At 45.6% G+C, this 24,088-nt stretch overlaps 1 long non-coding RNA gene across 1 annotated transcript in view; it reads right to left on the bottom strand.

Annotated features, from left to right (window-relative positions):
- LOC102953037 overlaps positions 1 to 9,952 on the bottom strand; it is a 53,114-nt gene extending 43,162 nt beyond the window's left edge. The window contains exons 1-2 of the long non-coding RNA XR_446094.2: positions 9,561 to 9,952; positions 2,143 to 2,303 (exon numbers count right to left, since the gene is read on the bottom strand). This is a non-coding gene — a long non-coding RNA (uncharacterized LOC102953037). The remainder of the gene's footprint in view (positions 1 to 2,142; positions 2,304 to 9,560) is intronic.
- Positions 9,953 to 24,088: the final 14,136 nt, after the last annotated feature.

Raw genomic sequence — 24,088 nt, 5'->3', positions numbered from 1 at the left:
CTAATCAGGGAATGCCCTAAAGCAAGAGCACCACCACCCATACACACACCCAACAGGGCTGATTTGAAAGGCATCAGGGGTTCAAGACAGAAAGTCCCCAGGGAGGCTATCCTCAATGTCACAAAGATCCCAAGAGCCTACATCTGAACAGAGCAGCAGTGCCAGCCTGAGCCCCACTCTGGGACACCAGAACTGATAGATGCAGATGGCAGCCTGCAAGGCAGGACTCTGGAGGCATGGCCAAGCTGGGCTGGAAAGCCAAGTTGTAGCTCAGTGGGATGAAGGGCAGCCTAAAGGTAGCACAGGACAGGACCCCAACCCAGTCATAATCCCTCTTGTGATTGGGGCGTGGGGGGGGTGGGGGCGGGGAGGGGGCAGATATTCAGACAGGATTCTTCTTCCACCCCAGTGAGGACACTCCAAGGGCAGCTGTCCAACCCCAAGAGACTTGCTTTACAGCCCAGCCCTACCTCCTGGCCCTGGCTGTTGGTAACAGTCCAAGGGCAGGAGACAGCAAGCAGCCAATCTACTTACGTGTGCCCAGCAGGACCTCTGGCAGCTGCCATCCCCATACCAATGCCTTAGGGTCAGTGGGCAGCCTTACTGTTGAGCCAAGGTACAGGCCACAAGTTCCTGCCATCATACCCTCCCACTGGCCAGCTTTCCAGGCATGCCTAGGCCTGTCTGAACTCTCAGCAGGTAGAGTTCAGGCCTATCTCCCCCACTCCCCTCACACCCACTACAATAATGTCTTGTACGTGTGTGGTGCTTAGCGCTTTCCAATACACTTTTCATATCCTGTATGTACTGATTAGGATTTTTAGTTGTAAGCAAAAGTAACTAACTTTGGCTAATGTGCACAGCAAAGGACATAAATTAAAAGATAGTGAGTAAGTAGCTCACAAAATTTCCAAGAAGGTAGAAAATCAGGCTTGGAAGCACGCAGTCAGAAACAATGCCCTAAACCCCAACTCAACAGCGGTCTAAGAACACATGACTGTGACCACTGAGTCTGGAATGGCAGGATACCATCCCTGCCACCTACACCACAGACACCCTCATACTGGATGCTGCCGGGAAAACTGCTACCACTTAAACTGAGATTGTACCCATCAAGTCACTAAAAATAGACGCTGCTCCTTTGCCGTCATTGGCTTCCAATTCAAAATTGGTGAGGTGTAGCAGGAGGAAGGGGGCCTGTCTGACTGGAGGAGCCTGAGCCTCAAGCCAATGTCCACGCCCTAGCTGTAAAGGAAGATGGCTCCACCTCATGAGGCATAGGATTCCTCAAGCATAGGAAGGAGGCTCAGTTGCTAGGCAACCAAAATGGGTGACAAATGTTCAACTTTGCATTGTACTCAATCATCACACTAACACATGAAGTTGTCAGAATGACTCCTATTTTCCCCATTTTATTTATTTTTTAATGTTTATTTATTTTGGAGAGAGAGAGAGCACACACACGCGTGCATGGGGGAGGAGTAGATAAAGAAGGAGACACAGAATCTGAAGCAGGCTCCAGGCTCTGAGCTGTCAGCACAGAGCCTGACGTGGGCCTTGAACCCACGAACTGCGAGATCATGACCTAAACTGAAGTTGGACACTTAACCGACTGAGCCACCCAGGCGCCCCTTGTTATCCCCATTTTAGACAGCAGGAGTGTGACCAGAGCAGCTTCTCTACTGATATATTGATATAAAACAGGGAGAAAAGCAAAGTTTTGTTTTCAGGTTTAAAAGATCAACTGCATGGGGCGCCTGGGTGGCTTGGTCGGTTAAGCGTCGGACTTCGGCTCAGGTCATGATCTCACAGTCCATGAGTTTGAGCCCCGCGTCGGGCTCTGTGCTGACAGCTCAGAGCCTGGAGCCTGTTTCGGATTCTGTGTCTCCCTCTCTCTCTGCCCCTCCCCTGTTCATGCTCTGCCTCTCTCCGTCTCAAAAATAAATAAACGTTAAAAAAAAAAATTAAAAAAAAAAAGATCAACTGCAGAAGTGTGTGACCTGGCTACAGGTCACTTAAAGAAGGTCTCAGAATCTCATCTAATCTTAAACTTCATATGAACCCAGCTGAAGAGGTGGCTGATATACCACTGCAGATTTATGGGTGGGACAGCATCTTGGGTTCTAGGCCTGCTGGACTTACCCGGGCTTGAACATTCTAGTCTGGCCACATACTTGCAGAGAGGGGCAGCCAAGGTAAAGAGGTTCCGTAACATCTGGTACGTGGGCTCTGAGCTTCAGAGGGCAGAACTGGGGCCACACGGGAACCACAGGGATGAGCTGCCACCTCAGTACCTGTAGAACCTGGCAAAAACAAGATAGACTTCCCCATGAGGTTGTGAGTCTCTATTGCCAGGGATTTGCCAACAGAGGCTAGAGAGCCATCTACTAGAAATTTCAGTTGAACTAGATGATAAACACAATCTCTTCCAACTCTAAGATGCTATAAGCCTCTGATGTGTGTTAAAAGGGCAGGCATGACCCACAAGTTAGGACAATGGCCCTCCAAGAACCTCCTAGGGACCTAGTGAATTAACCAATGACGAAAAGATAAGAAAAAAAAGAAAACAAAAAATGGGCACTTTTACTAGACATCAATTATATGCAAAAATACAAAGAAGAATCATTTTATACTTTACATCAGCCAAAACAAAAAGAAATGTCTAATGCTGGAGAGGCTGGGATAAAATTGGAATTTGTGCCGGTGACTGGATAAAGTGGGTACCACTTTTTTGGAAATCGACATGGCAAGTAATATCAAAACACCAAAATTATTTTTAATCCTTCAACTCAATAACTGTTCACTTGGGAATTTACCTTAAGGAACAGTTTAAAGGATAATTGCTATTGACTTGGAAGTACTCATTACATCATTATTAATAATAAACAGTAAGCCTTAAATAGGGAAGAGATTAAATATAGTATAGTTTTGATGGAATATTAGGCAATAATTACAGATGGTGTTTATAAAGAATCTTTGTTCCTTGAGGGCAAGTCCTGCATCCTGTTTACTACTATAGATCCAGCTCTGTCTGAAACACAGAAATAGTTCATTAAATATTTGTTGAACGAATGAGTGAATGAACAACTGAACAAATGAATTCAATCTTAGCAAGAGAAAATGCTTATTACATGTTATATTAAAAAAAAAAAGCAGAACTCAAAATTATATCTAAACTATGATTTCCAGAATATGAAAGACTATATATACATGTGTCCTACATGTAGAGTGTAATGTGGAAAGAATTTTTAAATAAGATGTTTGGGTTACATACTAGGGATGATGTGTTATTCTTATTTATTCAACATGTCTTACTGAGTATCTATTATATATCAGGTGCTGTGCCACATGCTGTGAATACAACAGTAAAAACAAAAACAAAAACAAAAAAACAGACAGTCTCTACCCTAATGGGTAGTTTATGTTAGTGGGTTAACTGGAGGTGTGAGAGTGGGAGAGAGATTGAAAATAAACAGATAAGAGAATGTATAATATGTCAGATGGTGATAAGTGCTATTGGAGGAAGGGAAAAAAAAAGCAGAATGGGGGATAGAGAGTGTTAGGAGAGGAAAGGCTGTCATTTCATATGGGTGTCCATGAGGATATATAGGAAAAGAGCCTCCAAGCAAAGGAAACAGCAAGTGCAAGGGCCCTGAGGCCGGAGTGTACTTGGTACACTCAAGGAACAGCAAGGAGATCAATGTGCTGAAACACGGGGTACTAGGAGACAAGGCAGAGATGCTACAGGAGTCAGAGTATGTTTGCTTTCAGTGAGACAAAGAAGCCACTGGGAGTTTGAGCAGAGGTGTGATGTGATTTGACTTACGTTTAGAAAGAATCATTCTTTTTACAAGAATACTTTATGAGAGTTTAAGATAAAAGGAAGTATTTCAAACAAAGAACAAATTATCATAACATTCATGAAATGATTTACAAAATACTTTCTGAGCACCCCCCCACTATTCTCAGGGTCTGTAATAGCAAAACTACTTCAAGATTACAAAGACATTAACCATACAAAAATATTTTTAAATAACGTTGGGTTTTTTAAGACAAAGATTGTTCATAGCAATGCAGCGATTTTGTCATTTTTCTTTAAAAACTATGAAAAATCATTTTTCTCAATTAACATTTAGATGCAATTTCATATTCTATTCCAAGTCCCATAATTGTAAACTGAGCTGCTTCTGGGAAAATCTTTTTTTTTTTTTTTAATCTTTTAATGTTTATTTATTTATTTATTATTATTTTTTTTAATTTTTTTTTGCGTTTATTTATTTTTGGGACAGAGAGAGACAGAGCATGAACGGGGGAGGGGCAGAGAGAGAGGGAGACACAGAATCGGAAGCAGGCTCCAGGCTCTGAGCCATCAGCCCAGAGCCCGATGCGGGGCTTGAACTCACGGACCGCGAGATCGTGACCTGAGCTGAAGTCGGACGCTCAACCGACTGAGCCACCCAGGCTCCCCATAATGTTTATTTATTTTTGAGAGAGAGACACACAGAGTACAAGTGGGGGAGGGGTAGAGAGAAAGGGAGACACAGAATCTGAAGTAGGCTCCAGTCTCTGAGCTGTCAGTGAAGAGCCCGATGGGGGGCTCCAACCCACGAACTCCGAGATCATGACCCGAGCCAAAGTCGGAGGCTTAACTGACTGAGCCATCCAGGTGTCTCTGTTGGGAAAATCTTAAAGTTGGCTGCTTACTTGACTTGTCTTACATAGCTCACATACAGCACTCCTACAGCATCACTCACAACCCAACATTACTGATAGGAGGCCCTTGTGGAAAGTCTGTATGTGCTGGCAAGATTATCTGAAAAACTAATAAAATCCTTGTAATCCTTTTCAAGGATGCAGAAAGGAAAATGGCTGCATTTCAAATTCATGGCATTTCAAAGGCATGAATTAAGCTCTAAACTCTACATTTGAAAAAAAATCAACACAAGTTCTCTAATTTATGTTCTAAACTGAGAAAACAAATCGTTGCTAAGAAATGAAATTTGCAAAATTTTTAAAACACATTTTCTAGTTGATATGCACATACTTAAATCTACAAACTACACCAAAATATAAACTGCAGGAAACACTACATTGAACTTGGTTGATACAACTTCACCATGAAATCTAGAATTGTTTTTCGGTTTCATTAAGTTTATTCCTAGACATCCTGCCTTTTAGGTATGTATAAAACTGATCATGTTGAGATGATACCTCTATGAAAATGTATAAGAAAGTCATGGCTCTTATGAGAGTGAGAGGGCTTCTTCTTAGCTCTCCAACATCTTGATTTCTGTGTCACTCATGTCAGAGGTTTCTGCACCCTATCCCTCCTTCTTACCATCTGTTAACTTCTCACTTACTATATATTTTGACACAGAACTACCAGGATTCCTCTCTCCATCAAAGCAGCCATCTTTATGAGTGACCTGCCAATGACCTACAAAATTGCCTTTCAATGCCTTCCCATGACCTCCTCTGTCCTCTCCAGTCACCCTGCCATTGCCCCTGACCAGACTTCCTTTACCTCTGATCAGCACTGCCTACCCTCCCTGCTCTTCCCTCCCACCCATCACATCATTCTTCTTACTATACTAAGAACTCCACCCCTCCACCTCCACCCCTCTGCCCACTCCATCCTGGCTTCACCTCCTTCCTCTTAGTGGCCCAGCACTCCTACCTCTTTTGTCAACATCTCCAACTTCCTTGCTTTCTGGTCTCCTTTGTCCAGCAAAGCCCAGCCCTGGAACAGCCTCACCAATAGCCTTTCCCATGCCTATCTCATCGTTGATAGGATGCTGAAGAAAGCCTCGAACCCTACAAATTAGTGCCCCATAAACCCATGCCTTTCAACCACAGCAAGCCCTCACTACTGCCCTGTGGTGCGTGTGGGCTGCTATTAGCTTTCCGTCCTCTTTTCCACAGCAGCTATCTTGAATGTTTTCACTCTTTTTCCAAGCTTTCCATTCCATCCAATTCCCTCACACTGAGCAGATATCCTTGCCTCTGACATCACATAAGAGTAATGGCCACTGGGTATGAACTGCCTCCATTTCCTGAGCCCATCTCCCAACCACCTGGTACCTACTGACCTACCAACCTACTTGCATCTCCAACTCCTCCTTCCTTTTTCCCCTCCCATCTTAAATGAAAAGTAGGCCCTCCTCCTGCCTGAGGCTGAGTCTGAACTCTACCACCTTCTACCATCTTGTTGACCTCACTCCATCCTTCCACCCTTCTCTTTCCTTTATCCTCAAATGTCCCTCTACTGGCTTTTCCCCATCAGCATTTTTAAATGCCCTAACCTCTCTCAACTTAAACCAAATTGTCTCTCAACTCTACATCCTTTCTGGTTTTCTCCCTCCTCCCCTTCAAAACCATTTCTAAGAGTTGTCTACATTGGTATTTCCCAAAGGATTTTCGTTTTCTCTTTGACTCTCTCTGGTGAAGGATTTTATCCATTCCCATGGTTTTGATTATGATGTATGTACTCCTAACTTGTTAACTTATGACTCTTTTTTCCAGATCAGATCTCTCAAGTATGATAGGCTCTCAGGATCTGTTTCTCTTGGTTTGAATTAGTTTTAGGGTAATAGTCCCTCTAGCTATTTCTTCTTTGGACATGAATTCCCAAATATTAAGGCATTTTCCCAAGCCAAACCTACTGGACATCTCACCTGGTTGTCTCCCACTCATTTCAAACCCACCTGCTCCTTTACTATTCCTCACCTCAGGGGAAAGTACCACCATCCGTCCACCAAGTTTTCCAAGGCAGACATCCAGGCATCATCCTTAACACACCATTCTCCTCCAGGCCCTCAACTCATCACTCACAAAATCCTTTGAATATTTACCTCCCTAACACATCTCAGATCTACCCTCTCTTTTCTATCTTCATAGATGCTGTGCTGGATCACTGCAGCAGCTTCTGACCTACATTCCAGCCTCATCTTCTCCTGACCATTTTCCACACAGGCCTCAGACTTTTCAGAATACATGTCTCCCTAAAAATCTTCATCTTTAGAATAAAGTTATATTCCTTAGCCTAGTATACTAGTTTCTTCAAAACCCAGCCCTGGTTAATCCAACCCCATGTCTGAGATTCAACATTCTGGTTAATCCCCACAATACTTAATCAGAAGACCTATGGAACTTCACTGAGAACTTTTTTTCCCCTTTAACATGGTAGGAGTCTAGCTCAATGTTCCCCTAAAATCCTTTGTAACCCTAGGTTCTAAGTAGCTAGAATTCCATTCTCTTAGGCTTCTATTTTCTAAAACCACCCCTAAAAAATGGCAAAACAAATATATTGAGCATACACCTGACCAAAATCATACCACTAGTAAGAGAGAGAACGGAAATTTGAACCCAGATTAGCCAGGACACCACCTCCTGCTTGTTTATTCACAGTCAAACCAATTTCTGATAATCCAAGATGAAGAACATTTTATTAAGTGCTTAATATTTGTGAAGTGCTTTACATAAGGCATCTCATTTATCTATTAAAACATTGTCAAATAAGCAAACTGCAGATCTGATAATGTAGTTTGCGCAAGTTTGAATCCCCCCACCTTTACCCTATTAGCTGCTCCCTAAAACCAATAAATACCATTTTACAACTGAAGAAACAGGTCCAGCCCAGGGTCACACATCGAATTGGAGGCAAAGTCAGAATTAGAATCCAGATTTTCTGACTTCACTTGACCATGTGGATGATGCTATTTTAGTCCCTGCTTTCCGGGAGAATCACGGAACCCTGGTTTTCACTATTTGCAACGATTTCCTGAAAAGTAGCCCTACAACTTAAGGCTACGCTGACCTCCGGAGTTTCAGCTGTGGCTCTATGCAGCATTCTTTGTTAACCTTCTGTTGATAACTCTGCCAATGCTCTGTTGATGCCCATCCTGTGGCCTAGTCTTCCCCCACCTACTTTTCCAAAAACCTCTGCTCTCACTGCATCCAGAGAACTAGGCACTCTGTGTCAGCACAAATCCTATTTCTTCCCCCTCCTTATAGTTTTCTCATCTTCAGTAATGAGGCCCCATTTGTTTATCCAGCTCCAGTGGCCTTCCCTTATGGTTTGGTCTGGATCAAAGTCCCTCTGCCATGCCTCTTAGAGGGTCCTGTTATTTCCTCCCCGAATGCAACCCATTTTACTCATTCCCCCATCCTAGCCTTCCCTCCGTGGATATCATCAACTCAAGGATGACAGCGTTGCTTTTTCTCAGGATCTGTCTCTTGGGTTTGAAACAGGTTCAGGGTAACAGTCCCCCTGGTTATTTCTTTGGCCATGAATTAATTATACCCATATATTAAGGCATTCTCCCAAGAATGCTTTAGCTGAAATACACCCAAAAGTCTGGTGGGGTGACATATGAAGCATGTGTGGGATTAATTGGACCATCTGGCCAACACCAGAGCCCTGAGTGGGAAAAGATTCAGGAAAAAAAAAAAAAAAAGGCAAACTAGCAAGGTGGGACATCACCACCAGGGCCCTATGATGCTGGCAGAGACTGAAAGAAGGGCAGGCATCTCAGACTGTCATTGCTTCACAACTGACAGGGGCAGAAGATCTTTCCCAGAAAGGGAGTGGGAGGTAGGGAATTTAGGCACAGAAAGAAGGGCAAACAGCTAGAAATAGGGGAACATGAAGAACTGATGACCTTTAGTGGAGAACTGACAAGACTTCCAAGTAATGATCAGCATGAATCTATCATTCCCTAGTGTCATAGGATTCTAAGGACTCTCAAAGCACTCAGGCAAAATTCCAATCCATTATATGAATGACAAACATTTTGTCATGAGGGTGGCATTCCTCTAGTTGAACGTTTTCAGCAATGGAAAATACACAACCTTAGGAAATTAAGAGCACGGAGGTGTGAGTAAAATTCAATTAGTGTTCAATTCATTTTCAACTCAACAAATATCTCAGAGAACCTACTATGTGTCAGACACTATAGGCACTGGCTTATACCTATGAATAATATAGACATGGCCCCTGTTCTGTGGATCTTATCATGTGGAAGATGGATACATAAGCACACAAATGGAATAGGGGAAGTAGAGGGTGCTGCTCATACGCAAGGTGGAATACCTAATATGGAGCCAGACATCTAGGAAGGCTTCACAGAAGACGCAACGTCTAGGCTGGGGCTTGAAGAGTGTGAGGGGTTAGCTGAGTACAAGGGTGGAGGGAACCACCAGAGTGAGAGAAAACGGGTGGTTAAGACTTCCCAGCCACCAAAAGAAGTTCAGAGTGTCGCAAGAACAAGGTGGAGACCAGATTTAGAAGGGCCTTTAGAGCAATGTTCAGAGGAGTGTGGGCTTAATTCCATAGATAATGAGAAGGAGTAGCGCCCTCTGGCTACTCTGGGGGAAATGTTGCCGTATCAGGGATGGCGTAAGGAGGCCAGAATCCTGGATGGGAAGACTGGATAAGACCTTGACGGCTCAAGGGATATGACCAAAGTAAAGCACTCCTCTATAAGTTCGAGACAAAACTAAAGCGATAAAGTTCAGAATGCCACACTCTCAAGCCACAGGTCTCCTCCGTCCTCTCTCACCTTTGCTGGGCAAACCAGAGCGGCTCGACCTCGGTTTGCCCCATCACCGCGGACTGTGGGCAGGGGGACGGCTCCACACCCTTCTTCTCAGGTAGGAAAACTGAGGCCCAGAGTCCCGTGGAGGGTGCCGAGGACAAAAAAAAAAAAAAAAAAAAAAAAAAATCGAAACGGCCTCCCAAGAGGCTGCCGGTAGTCACGCACAATCCGAGGGTCCCGCGGCCTGCCCCATTTCTCAGTCAGCCAGCCCCAACCAGCCGCCTTTGCTATGGAAACAGTCCTCCCGCCCTCCTCAGCGCCTCGGTTTCTTCATGCACCCTGGGAAATGCAGTCCACCCCCGGTAACCTGCCCGCGGCATAAGCCCCTTTCCCGTCCTTAAAGGACTACGAGTTCCAGAAGGCAGTACAAAAACTCCGACAGTCTCTAGGGCATGCGGTCTTGACGAAAAGCTAGAGAAACCCGCCGGCTGGGCCGAAGAGAGTGGAGAAGGCGCCCCCAATGGGCGGCCTTCTGGGCGTGGCCAGGATCTCCATTGGCTACGGCCGCGCAGGGGAGGCGGAGTCAGCGGAATGAGGCGCGGAGCTGTTCGCCGCTCCAGGTGCTGAGTCCGAGGGAGGCTCCCGACGCGAGAGCCGCGGTCTCCGCCGCCGCCACCGCCGCCGCCGTCACCGCGAGAGCCACCGCGGGAAAGCCGGGGCAGTGAGGAGCGCAGAGGAGCTCGTTGCGCTGCCGAGCGCTGACAGCCCTCCCTCCTCTTTGAGGTCGGTGCTGCTGGATTCTCTTTTGTTTTATTGGGGACGGAATGAACTGAGATGAGGGGGCCTGGGGAGTTGATGGGACCTCTCCTCACCGCCCTCAAGACCATCTGTCCCGGAGAGCTGCTGACTGACTCCTTGCGGGCCTCTCTGTGGCCTGTCACCTGAAGTCGGAGCAGCTTGCGTTAGTTTTTGTTCTATGGTAGAGGGGATTCTCGAGTGTGAGGGGCAAAGGCTGGGGGAACTCCCCCCGTCTCTACTGAGGGGGCGTTGGGGAGGTTGCAGCCTTCCCCCACCCTTGTGCCTGAAAACGAGGCTGCTTGGATTATTGAGGATGGGAGGGAGTGTTATGGGATGAAAGGTTCAGAGGCAGGGGGACCCTTCCCCATAACACCTGTACTGCTTGAGGTTACAAAGGGGGTCTGGATGTGATGGATGACACCGGGAAACTGCTCCTTCTCTGCTCAGACCCTCCTGGGCTTATTGAGGAGGGGCTGTTTGCGATGTCAGGAAGATCCTTTCCGTGCCCACCCCTCTCCCGAAGCCTAGGTTTTTGTGAAGAGGAGAAACGGGATGGAGATGGAGATGGGACTCTTCCCCCTCCCACTTGGACCCGCCTCGGTTATTGGGGGAGGGGATTGGGACGTGAGGAACTAGAGCCGGGGAGACCCTTCCCCACAGTACTTGAAGTCGCTGGCACAGGAAGGCACTGACGGATTCTTGGGGTCCTCCATGCTCGGGGCCCCGCGCCTAAGGTCTGAGTGGCCTGGGTGTGGATGTGCGGTGGGGGAAAGTAAGAAGGGTGCTGGGAATCCACCCGACCTCCCCCTACTTGAACCTTACCTCTCAGGCCCTCTCTACCTGGATCCAGGTCAGGGGCCCAAGTCGATAAGACCCTCCCTGTCCCGCTCAGTCCCGCCCCGCCCGGCGACCCGGCTCCTGCACCGCGGCAGGGAGCCAGACGCAGATGGGCACGTGCGGGGCGGGACGGGGCGGGTCCCCTCTCTAGCCCTACGAAGCTCCAGGCAGACGCCCCCTGAGCCTCCAGACCTTCGGGACTGCTCGGCTCCACGCGGGGCGCGCCCCAGATCCGGCTACCGAAACCTGCTTCCAGGGCGCGCGGCGGCAGCTTCGCGAACAGGGCTTTTGCGCTCGGCCCAGGCATCCTCGTTAAGACAAAGCGGTGGTCTCCGCACTGGCGGGCCTGCGCCACCCGCTGGGCTGGGGGCGCGGCTAAGGGAGGGGGGGCTACGGGCGCGGCGCGGAGAGCTTCCGCGGAATCACGCCGGGAGCCGGGCGGGAGACAAAGCGCGCTAGCTTCTCTCGGGCCTGCGCGAGCCGGCATGGAAAATCCCGAGGGAGGAGGCGGCTGCGCCCTGGCTCGGTACTATGCCCTGCACCCTTCTTTCCCGCACATCACCCCCTAACGCTGGCCGGGCACCCCAGGTTGCAGTGTGTGCAGTGGTAACCAGGGTTCCTCCTGGGGGACATTCAAGATCTGTGGCCACGAGGACGCACGCGGACAGGCAGGGGGCTCCGCCTGGAGGGTAGGGTCCCAGGATTCAGGAGATATAGATGGGCCAGGGTCTGGAGAGGCATCCTGACTCCATCTCGCTACGCTCCATCAACCATGTTAGGTCAGGTTTGATTCTCGGGTTCGAGTGTATGTGTCACCGTGTGTTTGCATGGGTGATGATGTGGGTCAGAGTGTGAATATTAACGTGTATGACTGTGTGAATGTGCCAGTGTGTGCTCCAATGTCCATGTGTGTGTCATGATGAGCTTGTGAATCTGTCTGTGTGTGCTTGTGGGAGGAGGAACCACTCTCTGCTGACCTTAGATGTTGGGGGTGTGGGCAGGTTGGTTGTCTCTTCCACTCTAAAGCCACAGTAATAATTTAGGGTTCCAGTGGGTGCCCTCGGGGTGAAGGTAGCTTCAGGCTGCCTTGGGCCTAAACTGCATGCTTGGGTGTGGCCTAGAAGATAGGACATCACAAGTATGTGGAGCCCTCTTCAGCCTTTCTGGGGTCTCAGATCAGACCCTAACATCTCCACCATTGCCCTGCCCTTCCCATCCCTCAGAAATCTTATCCTGCTGCAAGGGGTTGCCCTGAGGCCCAGAATTCCACCCCACCTCTCCATGTGGGCTTCCAAGTGGGGCTTGGGGGGGCTCATCAGCATAGTCTTTTATGATTTTGGGGTGCAAGATATTGTGGCAAGGAAATTTCCTCAATTTGTCCTCCATGCCTGGAAGGTCTATAGGTCTGGGGTTGCCAGTCAGTGGCAGGTGGCCTCTCAGTAATACCAGGTATACTCACAGAGAGGGTATGAGTGTGGCACACAGATACCACTATGAGTGGACACCCCTAGAGGATGACAGCCCTCCCAGACCTGCCCATTCCCAGTGAGTGACCTCAGTTTCATAGTACTTTACAGCAAAGGTGTTGTGTGGCTTTGAGACAATACCCACCAGAGACCCCCTTCCCATAGGATGAGGGGCTAGACCGTTTTGAGTGCAACCACAGAAAGACCCATTATTAGACAGTGGAGCCACCATCCAGCCCAGCCCTGCCTGATCCAGTCTGAAGTATCCACTGCCAGTATCCACAGCGACCTCTACTGGGAAAAGTAGTAAATTTGCAACTAACACTCTCGCTGCGTGTGGAGGTTCAGGGTGGGTGTGGGCACTGTTAGGTAAAAATCACAAACCCTTCCATATGGGGCTCCCTGTCAGCCTTTCGAGTCCTAAGTTGATATTCTTAATGAAAGTGACTTCAAACTAGTCCAAGCAGTGAAATTGCCACTGTCCTTGCCCATACAGAAGTATTTGAAGAGGGCCAAAAGGCCTTTGTCCAAGTTTCCATCCAATTGGGGATGGTCATCAAATCCATTTGTGAGGAAAATGCATGGAAAACACTTATCAAGTTCAGGGAGTTTTAAGCATCTTTCTTATCTCTTCCTCTCCTACTATGATTCCCACCCTCCCCTTCTTATTCCACTTTCTCCTCGTCTCTTCCTCATTATTAGCCAATGACATATTTTTGTTTAATTGTTTTCTAATGTTTATTTTTGAGAGAGTGGGATTGGGGGAGGGTCAGAGAGAGAGGAAGACACAGAATCTGAAGCTGGCTCCAGACTTCGAGCTGTCAGCCCAGAGCCTGGTGTGGGTCTTGAACACATGAGCTGTGAGATCATAACCAAGCCAAAGTTGGATCCTTAACCAACTGAACCACCCAGGTGCCCCGCCAATAATGTATTTTGAAAGATAAGCCTTATTTTCCTTGTTGAAAATGTGGCCCAGAAAATGCAGAAATCAGAAGGCTATTACTAAGTGCAAAGAACTGGCAAACACTGGCTCTCCTAGATCTAACGGGAGTAGGGGAGATGGATGAAATATGCTCTGTCTTAAATGCTTACCTGGTGACATGTGTCTCTTCTCCCGGAATTGCTCTGAAGAGATTTCACACAGCCACAAAATCTTTAGAGCTCCTTAAAGGAAAGGAGGTATTTAAATACCTAGTATTGTTCTTACTTTGGCATCCATGTGATTTGCATTGAACTACATGACTCAGTATCATAAAGTAAAAATAGGACTTAATCTCTTCCTTGCCTATTCAGAAGGTGACTGCATATGTGTGTTGCATTCTGCATGAAAGAGTGAAAAGCCAAATTATCTCATAAATTGAACCACCTGCTTATTCTGATTAGAGAATGGCACTTAACATCACCTACAGGCAGTAACATTATTTTGTTTCTTTTAATTCATACCTGAATCTCTTTGTCTTGTAAAACCTTTCTTCATGCTCATACATTATTACTTTCACTTGAAGTTAATCAAGAATGTTTAATCCTTGTACAAAAGCCAAACAAATTAAATATCAGCAGATACAGGAAGATGTGGGTGGTGTTTCTGTTCTTGGGCTCAAAAAAATCATTGGAGTTCACAGGAGAGTAGTAAAGGGGCTGAAGAGTTAGTAACTCTTATGGGTGTAGTTAACAGGTTCCTGAAGAGGAGAAGCTCCTCAAAATTTTTCTAGGAGTGCTGGTCGTGTTGAAGAATCTGAGGATGCAAGCAAATAGTATGCATGCTGTGAGTGAGAATGAATGAGTGGGATTCCTAAATCCAAGTATTAATACAGCCTTTGTGGGAAAAATCCACCAAATCCCTCCTGTTCTCTCAGGTTGCCAGTAGCCAAGAAGGAGTGGAGCTGTCCAAGGTTCTGGAACTCTGGCCTCAACCCCACTAGTGGAGAAGGCAGGATTCAGGGCAGGGAATAGAAGGAAGCTCTGAGGACCAAGGCTTCTGTAAGGATTTCCCCAAAGCTCATCACAGAAAGAAATAGGAGGAAACAGAGCTGTAGAGGCTTTTATTGTATTGCTTCAAACGAACCCATTGGCAAACCCTATTTAAAGAATTACAAGCTAATAATAAGAAACAGCATTTCTGAGTCAGGCTTTTCAAATGTATTTAATCTTCACAGTCCTATGAGGTAGGTGGTGGTGGTGTTTCCACTTTCAAGAAGAGGAAATGAAGCTTTGGGAGGAAAGGGTCTTGCCCATGATTACACAGATCAGAAGGAATAGAGTTTAGATTCCAAACTGGATCTCTTAAACTCCAGAGTCTCCTCTTACCATTATTTTTTCCTACTGCTATTGTAGAAACAAAATTGAAGTTTCGGACTGTCCTATATGAGATTCTAACCAACTTTTAGAGGAATGGATTGGGGACCAACAAAGATTCAGACATAAGCCATAAAAAGTCCTTTCAAATGTATCAAGGATATTACCACAATACTTTACATATTGTCCTGACAAAAGGCTTGTTGCCTGTACTTGGTTATAGGTAAAGAAGGAGAAAAAGGAGTACAATGACCCTGATGGCCAGTGTCCCAGGGTTTTCTTTCCAGAGTGGAACAATTTCACAAGAAGCCAAGCTTGGATGGCAGCAAAATGTATTTTTCACAATCTGCAAGAATGGGGGTGGGGAATGAGGAGGCTGTTATTATTTCACAGAGTACATGTAGAGCCAAAGAAATAGGGCTTATATTTATTTGCTGGTGTCCTGTTCCAATGCTGAGGACACTTGGATATTGTTAAGAGGCTCCTTCTCCCTATTCCCACTCTCAGATTTTTACAGCAAAGTCTTTAACACCAAAATAAAAGTTTTCATTGTTGTGAGCCTCAGCTAATCCCAGGGAAGTGCCACATTCCTGCCCTTGTGTCATCATAACCAGTGTTCTGCCTTCATATGTGGCTGCACAACTCCTGCACAAGTTTGGGGTGTGATATGCTTCAGGCCACACATCCTCTGGTCCTCCCAGGGTGGCAGTGCCAACTGCCCCAATCTTGCCACACACACAAGTGACCTGGGCCTGAGAACTCCCCATTTAGTGGCTGTTAGTTTAGGTGTCTAAAGAGAGTAGAGAGCAAGAGATTTGCTTTTTCTCCTCTCTTGACCTCAGTCTGCACAATGCATAGAAAGGGGGCCTCACCTTTTAAGAAAATGTCTCACATCAGGCTAGGTCTCCTGTCCATTTTGAGTCTTTCTTTCCCCTTCTAGGTTCGGGCTTTGCAGGACTCTGATGCATGCAGCAAATCTGCTATTGCTTTTCCCGAGTGCACTCGGAGGCCAAGGACCCGGCTCCCATCCGGGTCTGTTCTGACTCATATGACTGCAGACAGATTTGATTGTTTTCTTATTTAGAGTCATTAATTAACTCTCCTCAGCATCAGAACAGCATGTATTAAGAGGGGAGCCATTCGTGGGGGTCTCTAGGAAGCCATGCCTACAGCTGAGTACTGTCTCCTTTTCTAACAGGATCAGGAAATGGTTTTTAATTCTGGCTGTAACCCTTCAGTAAGCTTAGATTGTCAAGATTTTATGCCAATATGAGAAAGGAAATAAAATTGTAATTAATTGCTAAGGCTGCTATGGTTATTCTGGCAAAAACTGGGAAACTCCAGGGTCACTGAAAGAACAGGACTTTCATTCACTCAACAAATATTTCCTAGACCTGCAACGTGCCAGGCACAGAGCTCTGCATAGTGAACACAATCCAACGTGGGATAAGCCCTGTCATATCGGAATCTTAAATGGAAAGTAGAAACAGATGCAGAAACGCTGACAAGGGTGTGTGCTGTAAGCAGAAAGAGTCTTTAGAGGGGCACCTGGGTGGCTCAGTCAGTTAAGCGCCCACCTTCGGCTCAGGTCGTTTCACAGTTTGTGGGTTCGAACCCCACATCAGGCTCTGTGTTGACAGAGCCTGGAGCCTGCCTCAGATTCTGTGTCTCCCACTCTCTCTTCCCCTCCCTCACTCACGCACTCTCTCTCAAAAATAAACATTAAAAATTTTTAAGAATTTTTAGAAATGGAAGGAACCTTAATAATCATAAGCCATCATCTCTTTTTTAACATAAGGAAAGAGGCTGAGGGAAATTGAGTGTTGCCACTAGCCACACACAGCCCTGGTTAGTGGCAAAGAGGGGGATTAGAACCCAGGTTTTATTAATTCCTAAAATTTCTTCTCTCCACTGTACTCAACTGCTGCTCTGCTCACCAAATTATCCAAAGGGCAGGTTTCCATCAACAGAGACTTTTTAGATCTAATCCTAATGCAAAACTTAAGTTGAAATAGAAACAATAGATTAAATGGGAAAAGAAGAATGCCCACTTATATCCGTGTTGTACAATATAGTAGCCACATGCTATTGAGCACTTGAAATGTGGCTAGTCCAAACTGAGGCACCAGATTTTGAAAAATTAGTATGCAAAATATATATAAAATAGCTCACTAATAATGTTAATAGTATAAGTTGAAATATTTTGGATATATTGAGTTAAATAAAATATATTAAAATTAACTTCACTTGTTTCTACTTTTAATGTGTCTACTAGAAAATTAATAATTATATACATGTCTTGCATTTGTAACTCATTTCTACTGCATAACACTTCTCTAGAGTGCTTCCATTTAGGAGAAAATGTTCTTCACAAACTAAGGCATTTAGCAAAGTAGGTTTTGTAATCAGTCAGCCAGAGATGAATACTAGCTTTACCACTTAAGCTGTGTGACCTTGGACAAGTTGATTAATCTCTATGCTTCCATTTCCTCACCTGTAAAATGATGATGATAATAGAACCTACCTCCTTGGTTGAGTCAAATCACTTAGAACAGTGGCTGGTACATAGTGAGTATTCAATATTAGCTATCAGAGGAGACTTCAGTATTAGCTATCAGAGGAGTACTCAATATTATTATCAGAGGAGACTTCTAGAATCTTACAAGACAGGGGCAACAAGAAGGAGAACAAGCAGACAATTTTCAAATACATGAAGGAAAGGATTTACTACTACTTAAAAGATGATTGAAAGTGCATGCTCAGTACAAGCTCATGAACTACTTTGATGTGGCCCCAATTTTCTGACAGAAAATGAAACTGAGGAAAGACTTCAAGCCACTTACATAAGTACACAATGGGTAAACACATTAGCTAACTGCATTATGCACAGGTCCTGACCTCTGCTAACAAGTTGAGGAAGAGAATGATTAGTGTGTACTGTTAACAGAGGACCCCAGAACTCTGAGTCTCTTGGATTCCAAGATTCCTCAGAGAAATGTAAGCCTTATGCTCTAGGAGAAAGATCCTGGACAAGAGTCAGACCTATGTGAGGTCAAAGCCATTCTGCCATCCATTGGTCTTGATCAAGACACTGTCAATCTCCTCCTCTGTAAAATGGAGATAGTACCACCACTCTTGCAGGCTGTGGTGAGGACTAAATTAGATAATGCAAATAAAACATCTCATACATAGGTACTCAAAAGATGGTAGCTTTGATGAAATGAAATTTCAAATGTTAATAGAGAACTTGTGGTTGTTTAATAGAGAATTTTCCATTCGGAATCTCCATAGTCTTTTCTCCCATTTTTTTATGTTTGTATTTTTAACTTATAGAATTTCTTTCTAGACATATAAAAACATGTGCTGTTGATATTATTTTATATTTTCACTCTTTTCTACAGTTTCACTGCTGCATTCTGCATCTTTGCTTTGTCTCTGAAAAAGGTTGAAAGGACAGTTTCATCTGATTGTGTCTACACCAAAATGTAGGGTCTCAGTAACTTTGGGCATATTACACAGTCTGTCAGGTTCTTCTCTCTCTCCCATTAACATACATGAGCTTTCTTTCCTGGGATGATAAATTAAGAACCAAAATGGGCAATGTTCTCCATCATATTTTTTTATTTAAATGTTTATTTCTGAGACAGAGAGAGACAGAGCATGAGTCAGGGAGGGGCAGAGAGAGAGGGAGACACAGAATCTGAAGCAGGCTCCAGGCTCTGAGCTGTCAGCCCAGAGCCCGACGCGGGGCTCGAACTCACGGACCGTGAGATCATGACATGAGCCGAAGTCGGACGCTCAACCGACTGAGCCACCCGGGCGCCCCTCTCCATCATATTTATCCTAAAGTTCTAACATTCTGACCTTAGTGGTTAGAGCACTTTACATGCAGCTTTGCTTTAAAAAATAGATGGGACATCAATCTAGAAACCATAGCCCCAGAAGAATCATGTTCTCCTGGCTCTTACAGCAGGTGACAGGTCCATTCACTGCATAGCTCTGAGGGAGCACATTGCTGCTGTCCTTGAATATCTAGTTCTCTTCCAAAAGTTTGCTTTCTGGACCAAAGAAATATAGGTTAAGCTCAGTGAAGACTTATGTTAACAAAGCATGTAGAACTCTAGAGAAAACACTGACTAGCCACACAGAAATTGTGGGGAATCCCTAGAAATATTTTGGCAGGAGAGCAACATGGTCAGATGTCTGGGGTCAAAGTGTGGTGGGTGTGGGTACCTAATTGGCTCAGTCGGTTAGGCATCCGACTCTTGATTTTGGCTCAGGTCATGATCTACAGTCATGGGATCAAACCAGATGTCAGTATCCATGCTGAGCATGGAGCCTGTTTAAGATTCTCTTTCCCTCTTTCTCTGCCCCTCTTCCCTGCTCACGCTCGCTCGCTCACTCACTCACTCTCTTTCTCTCAAAATAAACATTGAAAAAAAAAGTATGGTGGGTGTGTTGAGGTGGGGAAGAGCCTGGAGGGCAGACTCACCCCTGATTTTGTTGAGACACCCATGACTTCCAGGGACCTAAGTACCATTACTAAGTTCTCCTGGGATAGGGTCTGATCTTGAAATGGATTTTTCCCATCCATTCACTCTTGTTCACTCAATGAATGCTGAATGCTGCATTTTGAAAATGCAGCTCTGGAAGAACCTAGGGTCTGGCTGGGGAGAAGGGAGATGCCCATGTGTAGAGTGAACGAAGGAACAAAGGCTGAAGTAAACACAAGAGGCTTGACTACGGTGCATTGGCTATGGCAGTTGGCTAAAGCTGTAGATCCCAGCCCCCCGACCTGAATCTGAATCTCAGCTTCACAACCAATATGTGAGCAAGCACTTGAGCAAGTGCTTTAACCTTTCTGAGCCTCATTTTTCCCATCTGGAGCAATAAAACATACTTTCCTGGGCTGTTATGGCTATTACATGACAATATATATGAAATTTCTTAGGGTAATACTAGCCTTTCTTAATGGAGTGCTTACAGTACATCAGGCATTGTGCTTAGCAACTTATATGCATAAAAGCTACCATTATTATTCCTATTTTATGGCTGAGGAAAGCAATGTTCACATACTTCAAGTAACTTACCCAAGGTCCCAGAAGCAGTAAGGAGTGGGACGAGCATCCCAACCCAGGAAATTTGACTGCAAAATCTTCTCTTAACCATTGTGATCATTGCCTCCCTGGTTCAAGGTCAGCAGGAACCCAGTAACTTATTTTGAAAGAGGGCAAAATGATTTGTTGATCAACTTGCATAGAGGTCTTCTGCTTGGTCTTCAGGAGTGGGTACAATATGGAGAGGCTCTGAGGAGTGTGTATGGTACAGAGGGAAGACAGGGAAAAGCTGTGATCCAATGAACAGGGCTGGGAATGCCAATGATGTGTTCTGGGAGTCCTGAAATGGAGAAGAGGTTTTCAGTAGGAAACAGATGTTTAGAAAGAAGAGTTTGAAAAGCCTTGGATATCAGGCTAACAAGTGTTAGAAAAACAAAAAAAGTTCACAGGAAAAAGATGGGATATGAAATCTGAAAGCACCAGTTTGAAGCATCTCATTGAATTTGGGCATATTGTTGCAGTGAGGAGCAGGCTCACCAAGCATGCCCAAAGCCAAAGTTTGTGGAGAGTGTGGCCAGACCACAGTCTAGCATTCCTACCAGTGCTCTTTGCTATCTAATGTGCATAGCCTTTTCTTTCATTTGGTCTTCACAAAAGCCCTAGGCAAGAGCCAGGTGGGAGGTCTGCTACCAGCATTGCTGACTGTATCAAGTGGCAGGCAGCATGGGCTGCCAGGAAACGCAGATGCCAAGCACAGCTGCAGTGCTCAAACCCAGGCAAAAAGCTTAGGAGGACTTTTTCTGTGGGGGAGGAGGCAGATGCCTTGCCCACAGGACTCAGTCCTTTTCTCTGTGCTCCAGGAAGCAGGCAGTGTCATCCTTTGGTCCATGATTTCCCAGTGACACCCCTGAGTGGTGGTGAGGGCCTGACTCAGGGTCATTGCAAACAAACCCCATGCAGCATCTGTCAGCCAGTGGCCCCCTCCCGTGCAGAGAGCTTGTTTCACAAAAGGAGATTTTTCTGAATTTGCCATCTTGAATTCATTGTGTTCATTTCTCTGCAAACTACAGGGACCAGAAACCAAACCTATTCTCCTTAGGGGGGTTAGAAGAAAAATCTATCTTCTCTAATGGCTGCAGTCACTGCTGACCACCAGATTTCTCTCCATGGCTACACTTTGAATAACAGTGGAAAACAAAGGCGGGAAAGGAGAGGGACACAGATGGGGCACTTCTTCCAAGAGGCACCTGCGGTTCTGTGAAGGATGTGAAACAATGGGGAGGGAACTTGCACAGCTTTGAGAGAACCCCTTGATGAGTAAAGGAGGAGTTCTGATGTGCAAGATGATAGAAGATGAAAGAGATCATGGTGCTTACTATGTTTTCTCTAGAAAGTCATGGTAGGATTCCAGGTGCCCTCCACAGTTCTGGAAGGATAAATAAACCGGTGGGCAAGGCCACAGAAATTTTGACAAGTTATCCAGGAATAAGTCCCTAGGGATTTTAAACGTATTGCTAATGAGAAATGACACACACTTGGTAATAGAATGTCAAGGACTCCTCTGGCCATTGACCCCATAATGATTAATGTGTGTCAGACGCTGAATACAACAGGGTGGAATGGTGACTTCTGAAGGATAAAATCAAACTGGAAAATCAAAATAATAATACTAAAGGTATAGATGTTTAGAATGGTTGGGCATCAGGAAGTACAGCTGGTGTTACTACAGACTAACTTTACCAGCCAAGTCCCTTTTACCTCATCATTCTGACCCCGAGGGTCAATTCTTAGATGTTCCTGTGATCAGCCCCCAACTCAGGGCCTAGCACACAGTAGGTGCTCAGCAAGTGTTCACAGCTTGCTCACGCATTTAACACTACTGTGTGCTAAGCCCTGTGTCCAGGCAATGGAGAGATGGAAGTGAATGAAACACAGTGCCTGTCCATAGGGGGTTAGTCAATTCCAAAATAGAACAAGGAATACACTGTAGGAAATGTGCAAATGAACAAGGTTACCTCATGATGTTACCTTCTAGGTGCTTCCTCACACCTCTGGAATAATGTAGCCCAGCAGGTGAGCCAAATTGAGATCTTCTACTGGCAACCTTATCTCACATCACATCTGAACAGGTCCAGCTGTGGAAGCTGAGATAGCAGCATGAAAGTGAAGGAGGCAGAGGCTGGTATATTGCAGAAACGTGTTGGGTGCACTCACTGGAGATGTTTTTCCTTTACATGCTTTGTTTGAAAGACCTGCTCTTGAGACGCTTTGCCTGCAATTAGAGCATGCTGCCACAAGGAGCACCATGAAGCACCATGAAATGTGGCCCAAGTAGACACACCCTCCACAGGCGTGGCATGCTGAGCAAAATAGCTTTCCAGTTGTTAACCTTCAGTTGAACATAATTTTAAATTAATTGATCAAAAAAGAATTGCACATTTAATTGGACCAAAGCACTGTAACCTATGTATATACAGTGAGTGGAATTATGATTTCATCAACATTCATTTAACAAAATTCATGTATGTCTACTGTATACAAAGAGTGGCACAAAGTCCCTGCCCTTAGGTACTGCCTCCTACAAGGAGAACAAACACAGACAGATAATTATAGTGCAGCAAAGTAAGTGGTGCAATGGGGGGATGAGCAGAGAGCACTAAAGGCACAGAGAAGGAGTGACCAACTCTCATGGGGGACGAGGGGGAGTAACACACACACACACACACTCTCTCTCTCTCTCTCTCTCTCTCTCATGGCCCAGATGTTAACACCTAAGTCACAGGGTTTTACATCAACACATATAGAAGGGAAAAAGCAAATAGGTTGAAATATTGGGACACTGAAAGGAGTTGGGATTGGCCTGTTGAGTGACTTTGGATGTATCTATCTCTGGACCTCAGTTCCCTCATCAGGTACTCCAAGGATGTGGTAGTGGCCATCCTGACCATGTGGGCCTGGAACAACATGGAGATTAGAGGGATGAGCTTGATCTTGTTGGCCAAGGCCTGGACTTGTCCCAGTCTCAAGGCCTCCTTGGAACCTGCTTGTCTGGACCCTCTTTTAAAAAATATTTTTTAATGTTTATTTATTTTTGAGAGAGAGAGAGAGAGCAAGTGGGCGATGAGTAGAGAGAGAAGAAGACACAGAATCTGAAGCAGGCTCCAGGCTCCAAGCTGTCAGCACAGAGCCCAACATGGGGCTCAAACCCATGAACTGTGAGATCATGACCTGAGCCAAAGTCGGACGCTTAACCAACTGAGCCACCCACGCACCCCTGTCTGGACCTTTTTAATTCTGGCTGAAATATTCCAAGGGATTCCAGAGGATCAGCTGAGATGCTGGGGATAGAGGAACTTGTCATTTGTGAGGGTTTTTGGTATCCAAACAAATCGTCTAGCTCTTCTAAATCACTACTTGGTTTTACCACCAGTCCCAGAAGCCAGGCCGGCCCTCTCAAAACTCTACACTGCATGTGCTATCCTGCTCCCTTCTTACCAGCAGGTCTGAGGCCTGCTTTGGAAAGCCTTGGCCTGGTCAGGGGAGGGTCACTGCTGGCAGACCAGGCCCACCCCTGCCTCCAGGCCCTTGAGAAGACAAAGCCCTGTGGCAACCATTTCTCAACATACTTGCGTACCAAATCATCACGTTGGACACCTTCAACTAACGTTGTATGTCAATAAGATCTCAATAAAGCTGGGGGAGAAAAAAAGAAAAGCTTTCCTCAGCCTGTGTCTCCCTCTGGAGACCTTCTTCAGCCCTGGCAGGCTGTCCTCCCCAGCCAGTCCCACCTTGCCGTTCCTGGGGACCCAACCCACCCTTGTCTGTGGGTGTGGCAGTGCCCTTCCCAGAACTGGGACCTCTGTGTTGGGAATACAGAGGAGCAGCTATCTTGCATCAATTTTAAAAATGCCAGAGTGTTTAATTTAAGCAAGTCATTTAAAGCTTTTAATTGCTCCATAGAGAGAATTTTAGTATACATTACAGCAATACCTGGTTAAGAGAGAAGACAAATGGAAGCACTGAAAAAGCCCTCACTGAAATTCCTTTTACAAGTCTTAAAAAGCATTTTTTCAAATAATTCATGCGCCCAGGAAATTTC

This window comes from Panthera tigris, chromosome E2 (genome assembly GCF_018350195.1).
Source record: "Panthera tigris isolate Pti1 chromosome E2, P.tigris_Pti1_mat1.1, whole genome shotgun sequence".
In the NCBI taxonomy this organism is placed as follows: Eukaryota; Metazoa; Chordata; class Mammalia; order Carnivora; family Felidae; genus Panthera; species Panthera tigris.
This window is presented reverse-complemented; position numbering and strand designations above follow the sequence as displayed.